The sequence below is a fragment of the Lactuca sativa genome, chromosome 7, assembly GCF_002870075.4.
Source record: "Lactuca sativa cultivar Salinas chromosome 7, Lsat_Salinas_v11, whole genome shotgun sequence".
Taxonomy (NCBI): domain Eukaryota; kingdom Viridiplantae; phylum Streptophyta; class Magnoliopsida; order Asterales; family Asteraceae; genus Lactuca; species Lactuca sativa.
In genome coordinates this window covers 105,593,598-105,613,107 of record NC_056629.2, presented here as the reverse complement: position 1 = coordinate 105,613,107, position 19,510 = coordinate 105,593,598, and positions in this window count along the sequence as shown.

Below are 19,510 nucleotides of genomic sequence, written 5' to 3'. Positions count from 1 at the left end.
TCGATCTTATGCCCATTTCCATAAGAAGTTTCGATGTCATCATCGGTATGGACTGGTTGAGCCTTCACCATGCCGATATCCTTTGCCACGAAAGGGCTGTTCGCCTAAATCTGCCAAACGGCGAAACTCTTGTCATTTATGGCGACAAACCTAGTTCAAGTTTACAAATCATTTCCTGTATTAAAGCACAAAAGTATCTTCGTAAGGAATATCATGCCTTTCTAGCCCACGTAGTAGACAAGAAACGAGAATCGAAAAACATTAAAGACATTCCGGAAGTCTGCAACTTCCCGGATATTTTCCCAGAAGATCTTCCAGGAATCCCACCGGAACGTCAAGTTGAGTTCAGAATCGACTTAATCCCCGGAGCTACCCCTGTAGCAAAGTCACCGTACCGTTTAGCCCCAGCCAAGATGCAGGAACTATCTAGTCAATTAAACGAACTGCTGAGCAAAGGGTTCATCAGACCGAGCTTCTCACCATGGGGAGCGCCAGTCCTATTCGTGAAAAAGAAGGACAGATCCTTTTGCATGTGCATCGATTATCGGGAACTGAACAAACTCACGATCAAGAACCGATATCCCTTACCGCGCATAGACGATCTATTCGACCAACTATAGGGAGCAAGCTACTTCTCAAAGATCGATCTAAGATCTGGTTATCACCAACTGCGAGTACTGGAGGGAGACATCCCCAAAACGGCTTTCCGAACACGTTATGGTCACTACGAATTTGTAGTAATGCCCTTCGGATTGACGAATGCTCCAGCAGTGTTCATGGACTAGATGAACCGAGTATGTCGTCCCTTCCTGGATAAATTCGTGATCGTATTCATAGATGATATACTCATCTATTCAAGAAGCCAGGAAGAACACAACAAACATCTCCGCCAAGTACTGGAAACATTAAGGGTAGAGAAACTTTACGCAAAATTTTCCAAATGCGAATTTTGGATTAGGGAAGTGGATTTCCTAGGACATGTTGTAAGCAAAGAAGGAATACACGTAGACCCTTCCAAGATAAAGGCAATAGATAATTGGACTACTCCAAGAACCCCTACAGAAATCCGGCAATTTTTGGGACTCGTCGGGTATTACCGAAGATTCATACCGAACTTTTCAAAGATTGCCAAGCCACTTACCACCCTAACCTAGAAGAATGTGACCTTCGACTGGGGAGAAAAACAAGACAGCGCATTTCAGACACTAAAGCGAGCCTTATGTAGTGCGCCCATCCTAACCTTGCCAGAGGGAACGGAGGACTTCGTGGTCTATTGTGATGCATCAAACCAAGGACTTGGGTGTGTCTTAATGCAAAGAGGGAAGGTCATCGCCTACGCCTCAAGGCAACTAAAGACGCATGAAGTGAACTACACAACGCACGATCTTGAGCTAGGAGCAGTCGTCTTCGCTCTGAAGATATGGAGACACTATCTCTACGGCACAAAATGTACCATCTTCACTGATCATAAAAGCCTCCAACATATCCTCAATCAGAAGGAACTCAACATGAGACAAAGACGATGGGTAGAACTACTAAGTGATTACGAGTGCTAAATTCAATATCACCCTGGAAAGGCTAATGTAGTGGCTGATGCACTCAGTCAGAAGGAGTACTCAGGTCGCCGAGTGAAATCCCTAACTATGACGATCCAATCACACCTGTTCACGCAAATCAAGGAAGCCCAAATAGAAGCCTTGAAATCCGAAAATGTGACAGGAGAAGCCCTAAGGGGAATGGATAAGAACCTTGAGACTAAGAACAACGGAATTCGTTATTTCATGGATCGAATTTGGATACCAAAGTTTGGTGGATTCAGAGAAATCGTTATGGACGAAGCCCATAAAACACGATACTCCATACATCCCGGCTCCGATAAGATGTATCTCGATCTCAAGAAGTTGTACTGGTGGCAAAACATGAAAACCGAAATTGCTACCTACATGAGCAAATGCCTGACATGTGCCAAAGTCAAGGTGGAATATCAGAAGCTCTCGGGTTTATTACAACAACCAGAAATACCCGAATGGAAGTGGGAGCGGGTAACCATGGATTTCATAACAAAATTACCCAAGACAACAAGCGGACTCGACGCCATTTGGGTAATTGTTGACAGGTTAACTAAGTCAGCGCATTTCCTACCGATCAAAGAGACGGATAAATTGGAGAAGTTAACAAGGACATACCTCAGAGAAATTGTACGACTGCATGGTGTGCCCATATCCATTATCTCAGACCGAGATAGTAGATTCACCTCAAGGTTCTGGCAGTCGCTACAAAAAGCTTTGGGGACAAGACTAGACATGAGTACCGCTTATCACCCACAAACCGACGGCCAGAGCGAGAGAACTATACAAACCCTAGAAGACATGCTGAGAGCTTGCGTAATCGATTTTGGAAAAGCATGGGACACACATCTACCCTTAGTCGAGTTCTCGTACAACAATAGCTACCACACCAGTATCAAAGTTGCCCCGTTCGAAGCCCTCTATGGCTGCAAATGCAGGTCACCTTTGTGCTGGGCCGAAGTGGGGGACACCCAACTAGCAAAAGGACAAGCAACTGACAACACGCTCACTGGACCAGAAATCATAAGGGAGACTACGGAGAAGATTGTTCAAATCCGAGAACGTCTAAAAGCATCAAGGGATAGACAAAAGAGTTACGCAGATAAGAGACGCAAACCCTTGGAATTCCAAGTTGGAGACCATGTCCTACTCAAAGTCTCACCTTGGAAAGGTTTAATACGCTTCGGAAAACGTGGAAAACTGAACCCTAGATACATCGGACCATTCGAGATCCTTGCCAGGATCGGTCTAGTGGCCTACAAACTTAGACTACCTCAGGAGCTCCACAACGTACACCCTACCTTTCACGTATCAAATCTAAAGAAGTGCTTATCCGACGAGACCCTTGTCGTCCCTCTAGACGAAATTGCAATAAATGAAAACCTCTAGTTTGTGGAGGAACCAGTAGAGATCATGGATCAGGAAATCAAAAGGACTAAACAAAGCCGAATACCCATTGTAAAGGTCGGCTGGAACGCCAAGCGAGGACCTGAATACACCTGGGAACGCGAGGATTAGATGAAACAAAAGTACCCGCATCTTTTTCCTAAAACTGTAAACACTATCTTAGATTAAATTTCGGGACGAAATTCCCTTAACAGGGGGATGATGTGACAACCCTATATTTTCCAAAAGCATTGTAACACTCAAAAGCTAAGTACAACCAAATTAACCTCAAAAATAAAGCGTTCAAGTATCAAGGTTGGGCTGCATCGAATAATAGATATCATGCCAAGGCTTCCAAAAACATAAAGAATGCTCAAAACCGACTTATATTGAAGAAATTATAACCACTCATATATTTATGACACCACGTTAAAACATTATTTGACATAAAAAGAAAAATCTCAATAAAATACATTTTGGCCTTAAGTATCTAAACAAAAGTCGTAGATCTCGTTGAAAGGTGAGCGTGCATAAAAAGATCGCCCAAATTGGACCTCGTATGAAGAAGTTACGGATTTTCAAAGTTTCGTAACAGTAGTAGAGGGCTAAAAACTCGGATTGAAGATCGAGTGTTATTTAGCTATCGCCACCTAAACGGAAGTTGAAGATCTGCTCAGTGGTAATAAAACAATAAAAAGACAAATGAAAACCGACGTCGAATAAAGAACCTATGAATTTTTAACGAACTTTAGAAGGCGCAGCCTATTAAAAATATATCATTAAAAATAACGTCAAAACTAGCCGACGGAGTCTAAATGAGAGTTGTAGAACATAATATTGCCTACGCGTGGATATAAAGAACACAAAAAACGGAGCTCGTACGCGAAAGTTACGGAATTTAGAAGAGGACAGGCCGGGTTACGCCCCGCGTTCTCTGGGAGTACGCCCCGCGTACTAGACCCAGAGTCGAGTCCCATCGGCCCGCCCCCTCTACGCTTAGCTAGCCAGGAGTCGTAAGCCATGACGCCATATTACGCCCAGCGTAACGACGTACGCGCCGCGTACGTGAGTACGCCCAGCGTACTCCAAAATTACGCCCCGCGTACTCACTCTCCCAGCACTATAAATAGATGGCATCAGCTGCGAGTTTAGGCACACTTTCTCAAATCTCCAGTTACTCTCACACACTTCCAAGCACAAGAAGCTGTCCCGACGACCTCGGTTTCCGCACTCGAGCCCCCGACGAAAGATTTACGCTGCAGAGATCCCCGAAGAGCCCAACGACGCAACCATCCGCGGTCGAAGTTCTGCTCAACCCTAGCCTCTCTCTTCAAACTTAACGAGTGAGTTCATACCCCTACTTTTCAATTCTTTTTAAGTTTTAGGGGGGGGGGAATACAAGTACATTACGAATCAAAGTATCATTTTATAAACATAATTATATTATCGTTCTTATAAGGTTTCGATACAAAAATAACTTTATGTTTAAAGGGCTATTATATCACCAAGTTGTTATTACCAAATGGGAACATACTTTTGAGAAACTATAATGAGCATTGTATTCAAGTGATTTATACATTTTACATATACATCTCGACAAATGAAATGCTTTCAAAAGAAGTAAAGTCTTTATTATCGTAAATCTGTTTATACCAAGTAATGTGAGACATTTAAACTTCAACGTACTCGTATGTATGCATTTCAAGTCCTGTATTACATACCTTAATCTCTTGGAGAGAGAGCGTGATACTTGTGCATAGATCTATACGGGATTGACAATCCCGCACCTAAACTATTAGCTATAGTTAGACCGGCAGGTCTGGGGTGACAAATGTCATAACACTACAACACCTGAAGAATGTTGTTAAAGGCCGTCAGTGTCAATAGTATGTTTATAAAACTCACATAAAAGTATAAAAACTAGTTTGATTTACGAGATTCATATATGCATTTCAGTTTTCCATTTTATTGTTAACACAAATTTTATCACTATTATTCAAGCATGGAAAACACTAATGCACTCCAACATGGGAAACTTTTCAATCATTTATAGAAAATATTGGATTTTCTGAAAACCTCGTTCATCGAGTTACTATCAAAAAGGACATACTTTTCAATGAAAAACACTTATGAACTCACCAACTTAATTGTTGACACTTTTTCGAAACCACTTGTATTTCTCAAGGAATCAGTAATACAGGTAACCACCAGCTTTTGGAGAAGGGAACACTAATGATGTTTTATTTTTGAACATTTATCATCTCATTGTAATATTCTTTTGCTAATATGTATAACGCAACAACATACGTTTTCATTATATATGTGATGGTTGTGTTACTTTCTTTACAATATTTAATGGTTGTGATACTACGTGAAGTCATCCACCCCCGAATGTTTCCGCCATTCTGGTTTAGGGGTGTGACAGTCTCTAGCTCAATCTCCCTCTTCTGGGCATTTGCCTGATGCTCGGAAAATGTCTGGTACGTCGAGTTCTCCACGAACTCGCTGATGTCTCTCCTCAAAATACTCAAATACCGACTCATACGTGCCTGATCGGAAGACACGTGCTCAGGGCAGAACATCGCCCTCTCATGAAACATCCTGGTGATCACAGTAACAGACTTAGTACCCTGCTTGAGGGTCAAGAACTACTGGGCCAAACACTCCTTTTCCATCGGGGAAACGTACTCATCACGAAACATAGCGGTGAACCTCTCCCAGGTCACCAAAGCAAGCTCTACAGAAGAATAGTGCACTGTCACAAAATTCCACTAGTCTTTCGCCCCCAAGCAAAGCTGGTTAAGCGTGAAACAAACTCTTAGATGCTCCAGACATGAACATGTGTAGCAGCACCCCTCAATGTCAGAGATCCACCTCATCGTGGCTATCAGATCCTGAGTCCCATCAAACTCTGGTGGCTTCGTGTTGCTAAACTCCCGATACAGCAACGCGTCACCCCCTGCGGCCTGGCGGCAGTAACGGCTACAGTGGCTGCAGCAACAGCAGCATCAGTAAAAGCAGCATACCGCTCATCTAAAGTCTCAATCAGTGTGGTCTTGATAGACCCGAAAATCTCTGGAATCTCAGTGCGGATGGCCAACTCCTCATTGCTCACACCCCCTCGCTAGTCCTTGGCCTGTGGCAAGTCTTAACCATGATGACTCTCTAAAGTACAACACAAGATATCAGAGACTCGCTCGAGTGTATACACACTCGATATCCCAATCCTACTCGATCCCTGGTACCCTAAGGATTCTTACTTGGGCTGCGCACGGATCCGGTGTCTTTGGTAGTATGGGCCCAATACTACCGTCCACACCGCATTAATATGCACCCCAAGTCCTCCTCCTAGGATCCTAAGTCCCACGTACTCTATTCTCTCTATACGTAGCCTACTCTCTAACAGGTCTCTCATAAGCTCCTCACTGTTATCTATTCACTCTCATGCATCTCCTAGCAGCAAAATCCCTAGGCTAAGGCATCACAAAATCAGGACACTCTAGTCCTAATAAGAATACCTAGCCTACTCTAGCATGCATATCATATCATAACATATCTCATAACTCATAATGTAAGGGTATTTTGGGAAATCACCGTTCGGGCGTTGGCTGATCGTACACACTGCTCTGCTCTGGTCTTTCAAAAACTTTTTACTTTTGAGAAAAAAATTTGAATTTTATTTTGAAAATCCCTCAAATCCTCAGTTTGGGTTCAGGTACGCCCGAAGGTGCACCCGAATCCCTCAAACCAAGGCTCTGATACCAACTTGTAACACCCAAATTTTCAAATAATTTTTCACATTTTAAAAACACACTTTCATTGGTAATTGTTATAAAAATATCATTGTATCACATAATCAGTTCATAACATCACATCCCAAGATCATAAAAATGTAAAAGCTCCTCATGTGTGTATTGATCAAGCCGGCGCCTTCCCACGATCCTCACTGGTACCTGAAACACATAACACAACACTGTAAACACAAATTCTTAGTGAGTTCCCCAAAATACCACACACAACACATATTAGCCACTCGAGGATATAACTCTATTTGACCCTCTGGTCAATGTGTCTCAGTGGGACGCTCCAGTACCATAACTCTGTGGGCCCTCTAGCCCTAACTTTGTGGACCTTCCGGTCCTAACTCTGTAAACTCTATAGAATAAATAACATAAATCACATAGAAATCACATCATCCAAAAGCATACAAAATACTCTGTCACATAACTCTAATTACCACTCTAAGTAAAGTATAGTGAGAAGACTCACCTCGGGTAACGCAGTAATCTCGAACTCTGTAACAATCTGGTCTAGCCTCCGCTTAATCATATGAAATAAACACTCTAAATAAATGCATCTCTCAAGGCTAGACTTTTCCCTCTCTTAGTACTCTCAGAAGGGTAAAAGACCATTTTACCCCTCTCATGGCTCAAGGATCCTAAAGTTGACCAAACCCTAAAAGTCAACAAAAGTCAACTCTCCGGGTTACACTACACGTACCAAACATGTACGTTGGGCGTACCCGGCGTCCTCACAGAAACGGGGTGCACGACCACCTTACGCCGCACGTACTAGGATTACGCCCGTGTAACTCCCAGTTTCAGACTCTAAGCTCTTGAGGTCTTAAACAGTTAAGACCCACATCCAACTTCTAGATTTTATCATTTCTAAGCCTCTTAATCCACAAAGTTGGTGACTTTAAGCCTTTGCATGGCTGGACAAGTCACTAACACTCATAACATTCCATTTCCTAACTCTAGAAAGCTCATAACTCAAGCATGACCTCATAACAACGACCAATATGGAAACTTTATGGATTGATAACACAAATATCGCTGAAATGGGACAGATCTAGGTCCATGGAGTACATTACACTCATAAAGTCTCCTCCTTTGGTACTTTTAACCCTACAAATGCTCCATGCAACATCAAACCAAATAAAGAGGAAAGTTTTGAACTTTATACCTCTAGATAAAGCTCCTTTCTCTGTAGATCTCAGATCCAAACTTGCACTTCAAGCCCTAGCCTCCACAAGCTCTTCTCCTTCTTCTTCACTAACACACCAAGGCACTTTTAGCTCCAAAACACACACACTCAAGCTAAGGATGATGGAAGGCTCTCTCTTAGGGTTTCACTCTCTGATATGGAGACTGAGAAATGAGACTTAGCATCCTTTAAATAGTGCACAAGCCAATCAATTAGGGTTTGCATCTGGACCCATTACGCCCAGCGTACCCAGGCGAGTCCGCGTCCAAATTAAGCGCATGAGTACGTGCAGCTTACTCATTTGCTTCAAGAACTGTCTCTCAATGGACCACTCTTGAAAACTTAACATAATGGAAGGGTTAAATAGCGTACCTGAATTTCGGGATGTTACATAGATAGTTTTGGTGTTTTCTTTTGAATTCTAGGGTTAGTTGATTTTTTCTTATTATTGATATCAAAATCAGAATCAAGCGTTCCTTTTCCTTTGATGTCCCTCACTGAATTGAATTTTCTTTGGGAGTTGGATGGACTGAAACTAGACTTTTGACCAAAACTTGACTTTTGGTTTTGAGTGCTGATGTTGGAACCGAAAGTAGACAATTGGTTGTTAGCCTTGACGTTTGGACCGACACTAGACTTTCAGCTCTTAGCTTTGGAATAGTAGGAATTTGGACTGAATTTTTCTTTTTCTTTTAACTTTTCCTTTCCTTTGTCAATTGACTCTTTCTAAGGAGGTACGTAGTCGGGATTTTGACAGTGCCAAAAACGTTTGCGCTCATTCAGATTTTTATTGTATCTTTGATACATGCTTTTTCTTTTGAGTTTCGGTTGTCTTAGTTGGAATGCATGGTTTTCTCATTGGTTCTTTAGGAATTTCTTTTGTTCCACTTGTGCTTGGTTTGTTGAAACTCGAGGGTTTGTTGACAGGTTCAACAGCATATCTTCCTTTAACTATCCATGAAGTTTTCTCAGATAAGTCAATGGTTTCGTCTGTGTTGTCAATAGGGGGTGACCAGAAGTAATCAGCGCATCCTTCAACATTATCTTTGTCAACTAACAAACTACAGAAGTAATCATCGCATCCTTCATGAACTCAGATCAATCAACCACGCCTTCAACTGAGATTTCGCTCATCTCATTTTCTTCATCAAATTCAGATGTATTTTCTATGTTCATTTTATTTTCTGAAATTAATTTAGCGTTGGACGAGTCAAATGATTGAATGGTTTTGGACTTAATTTTTAACCTGTCATTTTCACCTAAAAGATTTTTTAGCATACATTTATGTTCCTTAGAGTCAATGAAGGTCTTTATCTTATCCAGTCCAATTTTGTAAGCGTTGGATGTCTCTTCTGAGGACACTATTGATTCACACTCAGCAATGACCTCATCCTCCTTAAAGTCAAGGAAGGATAATATCATCTTATGAATCTTATTCCCTATTACACAACTTAAATGTAATTGAGCAATATTAGCATATAAGCGCTTAGCAAATTATACAAAAAAACATTCCTTTGTTTCAAAATATTTAAATTGTCTCGTTGCAAATAAAAACTTTCATCCCTAGCCCTAGATAACTCTGCCTCCTTCAGCTCAATCCACATCCTTCTCTCCTCACTTTTTGAAGACACCCTGCTGAGTTGGTCAATTAGGTTAGAATTCACTAAGCGAGTTTGAATGAGACTACCACTTAAGTTAGAAAACTTAAATTTTAATTCATTTAATTCTTCTTCATAATTTGTTATTGGAACTTTAAGTGATTCCAGGATGGAGTGTACCTTTTTGATTAGTCGATCACAGTCGTTGATCTTTTCGCTCACGGGCTTGGCTGTAAAGCATTTATCCTCAGTTAGGTTCGGATCCTTATTTGGACTTTCGGTTGATCCACTAGTTGTGACCATCAAACATCTTGATGCCGAACTAGCATCCTTTGCCACATAAGCTTTTCCATGAGTGGGCTTTGTCACTTCTTCATCTTTAGAATCGGTTGACCAAACTTCAACGTCACCGAACTCATCTTCTTCTTCAATTTCCAGCACAATCAAGGCATTCATAGAACTGTTAGAAGTTTTCTTTTTCTTGATCTCTTCCAATTTCCACATGTAATTCGCCTCATTGTCTTCACGATCTCTTTTCTCAGCTATTTTCCTCAGCATGGAATCTTTGGCAAAGTGGTTCTTGTCGTGACAGTAATTGTTGTCGAACCCAGAGTCTCCTGTAACCTTACTCTCCTTCTTGTCATCATCCTTTTGAGAAGTAATTTTTGGTTCGTCATTCACCTTCTCAGAACTGTAGCTTCCCTGCCAGTTTCGGTTCTTATTGACAGGAAATTTTCTTCGTGCAAACTTCTTTGGATTGGTGACCATCATAGCATATTCTTCACTTGTAAGCTCACACTCAGATATATCCGACTCCTCTCCTTCTTCTGTAATATTCTTTCCTTCTGAGACAAGGGCCAACGATCCCACACCTGAAACAACTTTCGCCTCCTTGGTTACCACACTTTCATGGGACCTAAGTATTCCCACAAGTTTCGATAGTGAATAAGATTTAAACTGTTCAAGAGCTTTCACTATTGAAACCACAAACATCCATTCTGGTCTCACACCGATCATGAAGGTTACCTTCTACTCGATCAACTTTCTTTCTATTCCATGTTTGATCATCTTACTTAGGAGATGATTGAATCGATCGAAAGTTTGTATTAGTTTTTCTTTTGGTTTCTATTCGAAAACTTTAAATTCAGATAACAGCAAGGTTTGAATGGAGTGTTCTAGATCTTCATCGGTTTAGTAAAGCTCTTTCAACCTATCCCAAATTTCTTTGGCCGTCGTGCATGAACCAACTAACCGAAAAGTGTCAGATTGCAGGGCGAATCTGATCATTCTCATGGCCTTCACATTACTTAGAAACTTATCCTTCTCATCCTTTGGCATCTTGTCTTCGTCTGCTACCAACTTGTTATATTCTTTTTGAGTCTTAACCGTTGTGTTTGTTCCAGAATGAATGAACGGCCCAAGCGTGATGGCTTCCCAGATGAGATAACCATTATCTTCAGATCTGACCACATAATCTTCAAAGTGGTGCGCCCATACTTCATAGTCTTGAGTGTAAAGAATGGGAATCCTGGTAGCGGATCCAATGTTGTTAAAGATGTTGATGGGATTTGTTTGAGAATCTTCAAGAGACATGGTGAGCCGCTAGAATCAGACCTGTAACTTAAGATTAGGGTTTTATCAAAATCAGTTCCCGGTGACAGGAAGAAGATGGCTTCTTTTATATTTGATAAAAGCGGAAACCCTAAGGAATTATTAACACATAAGGAATGTGTATTGATCACAAAGTCTCCTGCTCTGATACCAATTGTTAGAAATTATGTTCTATCAAGAACGATACATTATATGCAAGAAAACAATAAAGAACGTAATTAAGAACACAATAATGGCTTTGAATATGACGTATGATTAAGAGTCAACACCTCAGAAGAGCTCGATTAAGAGCATCGACTATAGAGGTGCTAAGGGTTAAAAAACAATGAAAGATAATCACGACGACCTTTTCTAATGCATACATGCATGCACTATTTATACAGTAAAACCCTACTAGAAAATCACAGATTGACAGGCCCAATTCGGATACAAAACATAAGCCCATGACGCAACATAACTAGACTCGACATTTTTAATTCTCCCCTAAATTTGTGCATAGGAGAGAAAAGAAAGGAAAATGAAAAATAAAATGCGTAAATTTAAACTAAACTAAAAGATTAGTCTTTAAAACGAACGATTTTCAAAAAGCTCTCAAGCACATCGAATCGAGCTTTATTGAAAGGTTTGGTAAACAAATCCACCACATTATTATCAGTGTGGATCTATTCCAAATAAATGAGCAAGCGCTCATAACAGTCGCGGATAAAATGAACTTTGATATCGATGTGGTTGGTTTTGGAATGATGGACTAGAGTTTTAGTAATTTGGATGGCAGCATCATTATCACAAAAGATGGGAGTGTCAAGAAAATTCAAACCATAATCGTGTAGTTGATGTTGAATCCACATAACTTTAGAACAGCAAGTTAAGGCAGCAACATATTCAGCCTCATCCGTTGAGGTTGACACAGTTTGTTGTTTCTTACATTGCCATGACACCAACCATTCTCCTAAAAACTGGCATCCACCCGATGTTGATTTCCTGTCAACATCACATACTCCATAATTGCTGTTAGCAAATGCATATAAATCAAAATCAGGATTTTTAGGATACCAAAGGCCTAGTTTAGGCTACCTTTAAGATATCTAAAAATCCTTTTAACAACAATTAAATGAGAAAATTTAGGATTAGCCTGATAACGAGCGCATTGACACACAGCAAATATGATATCAGCTCTACTTGCAGTCAGATACATCAGAGAACCAATCATTGAGCGGTATTCTGTTTGTTCAACGGATTCGCCATCTGGATATGGAGTCAATAGTGGTCTTTTAGCCATTAGAGTCAAAGCAATTTTTGAGTCTTTAAAACCAAACTTTTCCAGCATGTCGTCGACATATTTGCTTTCATGTAACAAGATTCTAGTCGAATCCTGTCGAACTTGTAACCCTAAGAACATTGTCATCTCACCCAATGATCTCATATCAAATCTTTTCTTCATAACATCCTCGAACTCTTTGCATAGCATTGTGCTTGTCAACCCAAAAATGATATTGTCAACGTAGATCTGTACAATGATCAAGTCTGCATCCACATTCTTGATGAATAACGTCGATCTATCATTCCCCTTGTATATCCATGCTCAACAAAATGTTCCATGAGGTTTGCATACCAAGCTTTGGGAGCTTGATATAACCCATATAGAGCCTTGTCCAGCTTGTAAACATGATTTGGAAACTTTGGATTGACAAACCCTGGAGGTTGATCAACATAAATTTCCTCCTTTACAACTTCGTACAAAAAGGTTGTCTTGACATCCATTTGATAGACTGTAAAGCCCATGTATGGAGCATATGCTAGGAATATATGAATGACTTCTAGACGAGCTACTGATGCATATACTTATGTGTAGTCAAGACCGTCTATTTAGCTGAATCCGCAAATGACCAATCGAGCTTTATTCTGCACAATAACCCCTCAATCATCTTTCTTATTTCTGAAAACCCAACGTGTGTCCAAAGAATTCTTGCCTTTTAGTAACTCAACGAGCTTCCACACACATAGTTTTTCAAATTGATTTAGTTCTTCATGCATCGCATCTGCCCTTCTTGGTTCGTTTAAAGCCATGGCGACACTTTTAGGCTCGATCTGAGATATGAAGCAAGAGTAGAGACATTAATTAACATCTCCACTCTGACTTCTCGTGTTAACTCCTTCGGCCAGTGGACCGATGACATTTTTGATCGGATGATCGTGTTGGACTCTGGTAGGAATTTCATGGATGATGTCAGTGACTAAGACTGGAAGGTTGTTGATGTTGATGAATCTGTCTTCATCTGAATCACTCGACTCCGACGTTGACAACCCGAAATTTATTCCGTCATTTTTAACCTCATTCCTTTAATAAGCCTCGCGTTATTTATTTGTCCGTTAACCTTTTGGAAGAGGTTGTTATATTTGGGACTTTTATAATGACTTGGTAAGGGTTGAAATAAAATTAGAAACACCCACAAAATGACCTTAAAAATGTTCAGTTTCAATCAAGTCAAAATGCGACCACTAAATCGGGTGCGACCAAAAACCCGTTTAACGGCAGTATCGGGTAGATTTCCACTAAGCCCCAACTCAAAACCCTATATAAGGGAGAGTGGACTTCAATTCCACCCTTTTCACCTTCTCTCTATACTCTCTCTCTCTATATATACAACTTAGTTTTCGAGCCAAAATCGTCCGTTTCGAGCCCCAAACGAGTAAGCCATCTACCCTAACTTGTTTTATAACTTAACTATCATGCAAATTCGTGTTGAAAACACCAAATAGGGGTACACTCATGTGTTCACGTCCCAAGAACACTCTTGGACCGTGAACACCATTTAAGGGGGGCTTTTAAGCCCCAAAACCCCTCCAAATTGCCCCTAAGGCTTAGATATGACTTGTAGGCTTACACATTCGGACTTAGAACACCTTGAAATGAGTTTTTGGAGAGTAAACATGAGTTTACTTCCCAAGAGAATGTTTGGGCCGTAAACTCCTCTTCATGGGGAGTAAACTATATTTGAGTGTTTAAAACCCACTTAAACACACCAATGGACTTGGATTAAATTCTAGAATCAACCACCAACAAGTTAGGGACCTTAAACTCAATTAAAACAAATCCATAAGGAATTCACGGCCGTAAACCCCTCATGAAAGGGTACCTGGGCTGTAAACTCCTGCAAAGGGGTTAAATGGTGCCCTAAACTCACCCATTGACTTGTAAAAGTGAGTAGAACCATTTATGATTTACTTATGGCCTTCAAAACAATTTATGAATGCATGGGTGAGAGTTTACGGCCGTAAAGTCATAGTTTACTGCCGTAAACTCATCAAATAGTCCATATGTTTGAATTAGTCTCTTTCTAATACCCTAGAACACAACCTAGCATCATCCCTTATTTGGTAAAAGGCCATTTAGCACTCAAGAACCTCATCCATGAGTTTACGGCCGTAAACTCATGGGTATGAGGTGTTTAGGGCCGAAATCTCTCCGAAGAGTTTACTCTTGAAGAGTAAACTCCTTACCCAAGCCATACATGTCTATAGATGTTACCCGAGACACCCCTAGCACTTAATTAAAGTGATTTCCGCACTTTAGGATGCATATAATTGATTAATTAGTATTATATGTAAACATATGTTATAATATGTTAATAGGTCACTAAGTGTGTTCAAGTCCTTACTTGACACCGAGCACCCAACCGGCACCTTCGTCGGATCCACTTACATCAGGTGAGTTCATACCCCTGAATGAACCTTTTAAATGTTTTACGTGTTTTAATGGGGGGGGGGGAATACAAGTGAAACATGCCAGTTATCATATCAATCACATGTGATTGATAACCCACATGCACAAGGATTTATTACACTATTAACTGTTTTACCAAATTTCATACTGTAAATGTTTTTCTAAAATGTCTTTACTTGTTCAAATCTTTACTTATACTGGTTATCTATGTTCTAATCAAATGCGATGAAAGGTTTTCTAAGGATTTTTAAAGGTTTACAAACTTATTTTACAAAAGAATACCAAGTCGTGATTTTCTTAAGTATAAAGGTTTTCCTAAAGTTTTTCATCAAAGATTTCTCCCATGTTTTTATACTCCTACTTGGCTAAGATACCACTGCTTCGCTTCTACTTAGTTAAACTCCTACTTGATAACACTTTCACTTCGTGATGCGTTTATACTTGTTATCGCTTCTACTTCACTTATACTTGTTATGCTTATACTTCACTTATACTTGTTAACGCTTATACTTCACGATACGCTCCTACTTCACGATACACTTATACTTCACGATACACTTCTACTTCGTGATACGCTCCTACTTCACGATACGCTCCTACTTCATGATACGCTTATACTTCACGATACGCTCCTACTTCACGATACGCTTATACTTCACGATACGCTCCTACTTGTTAACACTTATACTTTGTGAAACACTTCTACTTTGTTAGACACTTCTACTTCGTTAAACACTTAAACTTCGATTCTACTTAGTTAAATGTATGCCTATGCTTGTATAGATATATATAATTAATGTTTAAAGGACTTAGGAAGGCTTGTCTGCCCTATTTCCTTTTCTTCGTTGAGATGTGGTCTGGTGGGATCGGATATCCGTCCGAAAGTCATTTGATCATTAGTTATATATTATGTATAGAAGCATAGACATATAGGTTTACATTAGTCAGTTTAGTTGTGAGTCTCTATCATCAGTCCAGTATTTTTACATCGGATCTCACTATACGAGATACATCCTCAGTACACGGCCTTCTCCATTGTCAAGTTGGTAACCAGAGTCTCTAGTAGGGAGAGCGGACATTGTGTGTATAGATCTTTACGGGATTGACACCCCCGCACCCTGACTGCTAGCAACAGTCTATGGCCTACCAAGCCAAGGGGTGACAAATGTCATACTTACACAGACGCTTGTAGGGCATCTAGTTCTCTAGTGTCTATCAGTATGGTTACGAGTTTCTCAAGGTTACCTTATACTTAGTTAAACTCCAGTAGCCCCAAGAGTTAAGCGTCATTGACGACACATTCCACGTCTCCAATCTTAAGAAATGTCTAGCCAACGAAGCCTTAATAGTACCCCTGGAGGAAATTAAGATCATTGATAAGCTGAACTTCGTTGAGGAACCGATAGTGAGATCCCGATTGTGAAAGTTCGATGGAACTCAAATCGCTGGCCGGAGTTCACCTGGGAGCGTGAGGACTTCATGAAGGAAAAGTATCCACAACTTTTCCCATGCGATGACAAGTGATGACATAGAATGAATTTCGGGACGAAATTCTTTTTAAGTGGGGGATACTGTGACAACTGTCAAATTCAGGTCATTCTCGGACTCATGCATCTTTATAAAAACCATTCATGCACAACATGCCATGGCCTAGTAGTATAGATTAGGTCAAAATCTTGCATAAACTAGGATCCAACTAAGATCTAGGACTAATATACTTGACACTTACGATTCTATTAAGTTGCTTAACTACAATAGGGTATAAAACACTAAAAATAAATTAAAATATTCTAATTATACTTCATTATGATGATGAACATCAAACAATATTCCAAAAACCCTGAAGAGCCCAAAATCCAAATTTATAAATCTTAAAGCTTAAAAACTTTATAAAGTTTGGCTATAAACTTCCAAATATCAAATCTTATTAATCAAATCATGGATTATACCAATGAAATAGAAATATAAATTAACATGCATTAATCATAATTAGTTAGTTAAAAACAAGATTTTTAAATAAATCAAAATTTTCTTAAAGAATCACTTTTATAAAAATTAGATTTTTCTAAAAAATGAAGAGGGAAATTATTAATTTGAATTTTTGGAGAGAGAGGGCTCCTAATCCACTCAAAAACCGGCCATCTCCCCTCCCCCATGCTCCCTCTTCCCAAAAACTTCAATCATTAACTCATTTCCTACACTCTACCTCTTCCCTCTTCACTCTCTCACACTCCACCCTCCTAACACACACAAACTCTCTTCCTTTCTCTCTCTAACTCACGAAATTTCTCTCATTCCTCTGCCAAATTTCGAGATTTTGAAGACTTTGAAGTGTTCTTACTTCCCTCAAAGTCAAAACCAAGGTAAACAACAACATCTTCTCTCATAGTTTCATGATTTTTACTTCTTCTTCTTCATAGTTTTCTCTACTTTTCGGATTCTATGCCTTTCCATGGCTAGAAATCTTTATTTTTCCCTTGTGGTTTGTAGATTCTCACCATAACACAATGCATGTGTTTGAAATGGTGAAAATCCGGGATCAAACCCATGCAAGGAGTGAAAATGATGCACATATGTTCATGTGACTTCAAAAACAAGTATTACATCTTCTTCCCCATTTCTTTTGTGTTCTTGCATGATCAAAAGCATTTAAAACATTTCTAGTACATCTTGGATGCTCATTCACTCCATGCATGTGCTAGAAATCGGACATTAACAAAGGCATGCATGATGTTCTTGTCAAAATGTCCTAAGAATGCACTCAAAGCAAACATGCAATCTGCCAGATTACTTTGTTCAACTTTGAACGATCATAACTCGGTCATTACTTAACCAAATCATGATATTCTTTTTGTATTGGATAGTTCCATGAGTTAACTTTCAAACCCAACTGGTCTCACTGTAAGATATTAAATATCCGATTTTTTGGCAATTTTTACAAAATAGTTGCACAAACAGCTCTTTTTCTATGATCACCATTTTTGCCTTGCATGATCAATGGCCTTAACCCAACCATAAATCTAGGGAAAAATAATTTAGAAACCTAACATATCCAGTGAATGATGGCTGAAATTTCGGGGCTTAAAACCTCACTGAATGGGCTACACAAATTCATGAACTTCAGCCACATATACTTCTCATGCACCATTGCATGCAACATTTCTTAACTTGTTTGGGTTCAATACCCCTATTTCCCTTCTGAATAAATTTTGAACATTTTTCCTTTTGAAATCCCTCACATGCATGTGATAATCTGTAGAATACAAAAAGTTTTAATTATTTGTTTGATTTATTAAAATTATTGCTAGAAACCAAGGGCATAAATCACATAAAATACTTCCAGAGGTCAATAAATCCGGAACAAATTCATGGATGACCCTTACGATGAATAATGACTCCTCACTAAATTTCATCAATTTTTGTTGCCTTTTGGTATGATTTCCGATTTTCTTTTTGTTAAGATATAATAAATCACAAAACCACTTTAGAGAGTGTCAAAATTTTATCTAACAATTTTCGCATACCTTAACTATGATGGGTGGCTCAGAAAAATAATTTCAACATTTTTTCATATTGCCTTGCTATTTTTCCCGATTTTTGGTAATTATAATGGTTTTAAAATGAGAAAAATAGTTCTGGTTATTCAAAATTCAGGAAAATTTACCAGAACATCTTATTGTACATTTGGAGGTTACATAAAAATGTTGAGGATTTTTCTCTACTGTAAACTATTTTTCTCTTATTTTCTAAAGTTAATTACACATAAATACCCAAAACCAGATTATACATTACGAAAACCACTTTTGATATTTTTCCCAGGTTATTTATACTGTAAATCATGTTACAAAAAGTTTTGGTAATTTATTTGAACTGTTTAATATTATTTCTTGAATTAATGATTATTTAAAGGAATAAAACAAGGAAAAATAGAAATACCCACTGAAAAATATCTTTTATATGTTTCCCAGCATATTCATGTACAATAACAGTTAAATAAAAAGTTTGGGTAATTTTGGAAACTGTTTTTTATTTATTTCAATTTTTTATTGGAATAAATGCTCAAAAATCATAAAATATAATTAAACAGCTTGGAAATCCATTTTTATATCTTTCCCGGCTTAGTATTGTGTAATATCAGATAAATAAAAAGTTTGAGAACTTTTATCCTTTGAATTCTATTTTTCGTGAATTTATGTTGTTATAAAGACTTAAAATTTGGAAAATTTATATTCCAAAGTTGTAATTAATCGCACGACTTGTAGAATTTCGTTATTTCAGAAAAAGTGTAACCAATTAATATAAAATCAAATACTAAAACATAAATTGGCATTTCACTATATATAGAATTTAGTATATTAGCATTAGATTTCGACATGGAAACTCACTAGTGTGTGTTTGATGTCGTAGGATCCCGGTAGTAAGACGTTAGTGCATTCCGAAGTACCACTTGTACCTACTCGGAACATTGTGAGTATTCACGCACTCCCCTATTTTTAGTTTTTATGTTTTGGGGTGGAAAAGCATGTCCAGAAAAACTATAATTTGCATGTTGTATTTAAATTGGTTATTATCAAACACGATTGCTATTGTATTGCTATGTTTCTTTATGTATGTCTATGCAACACGGAACATGAGAA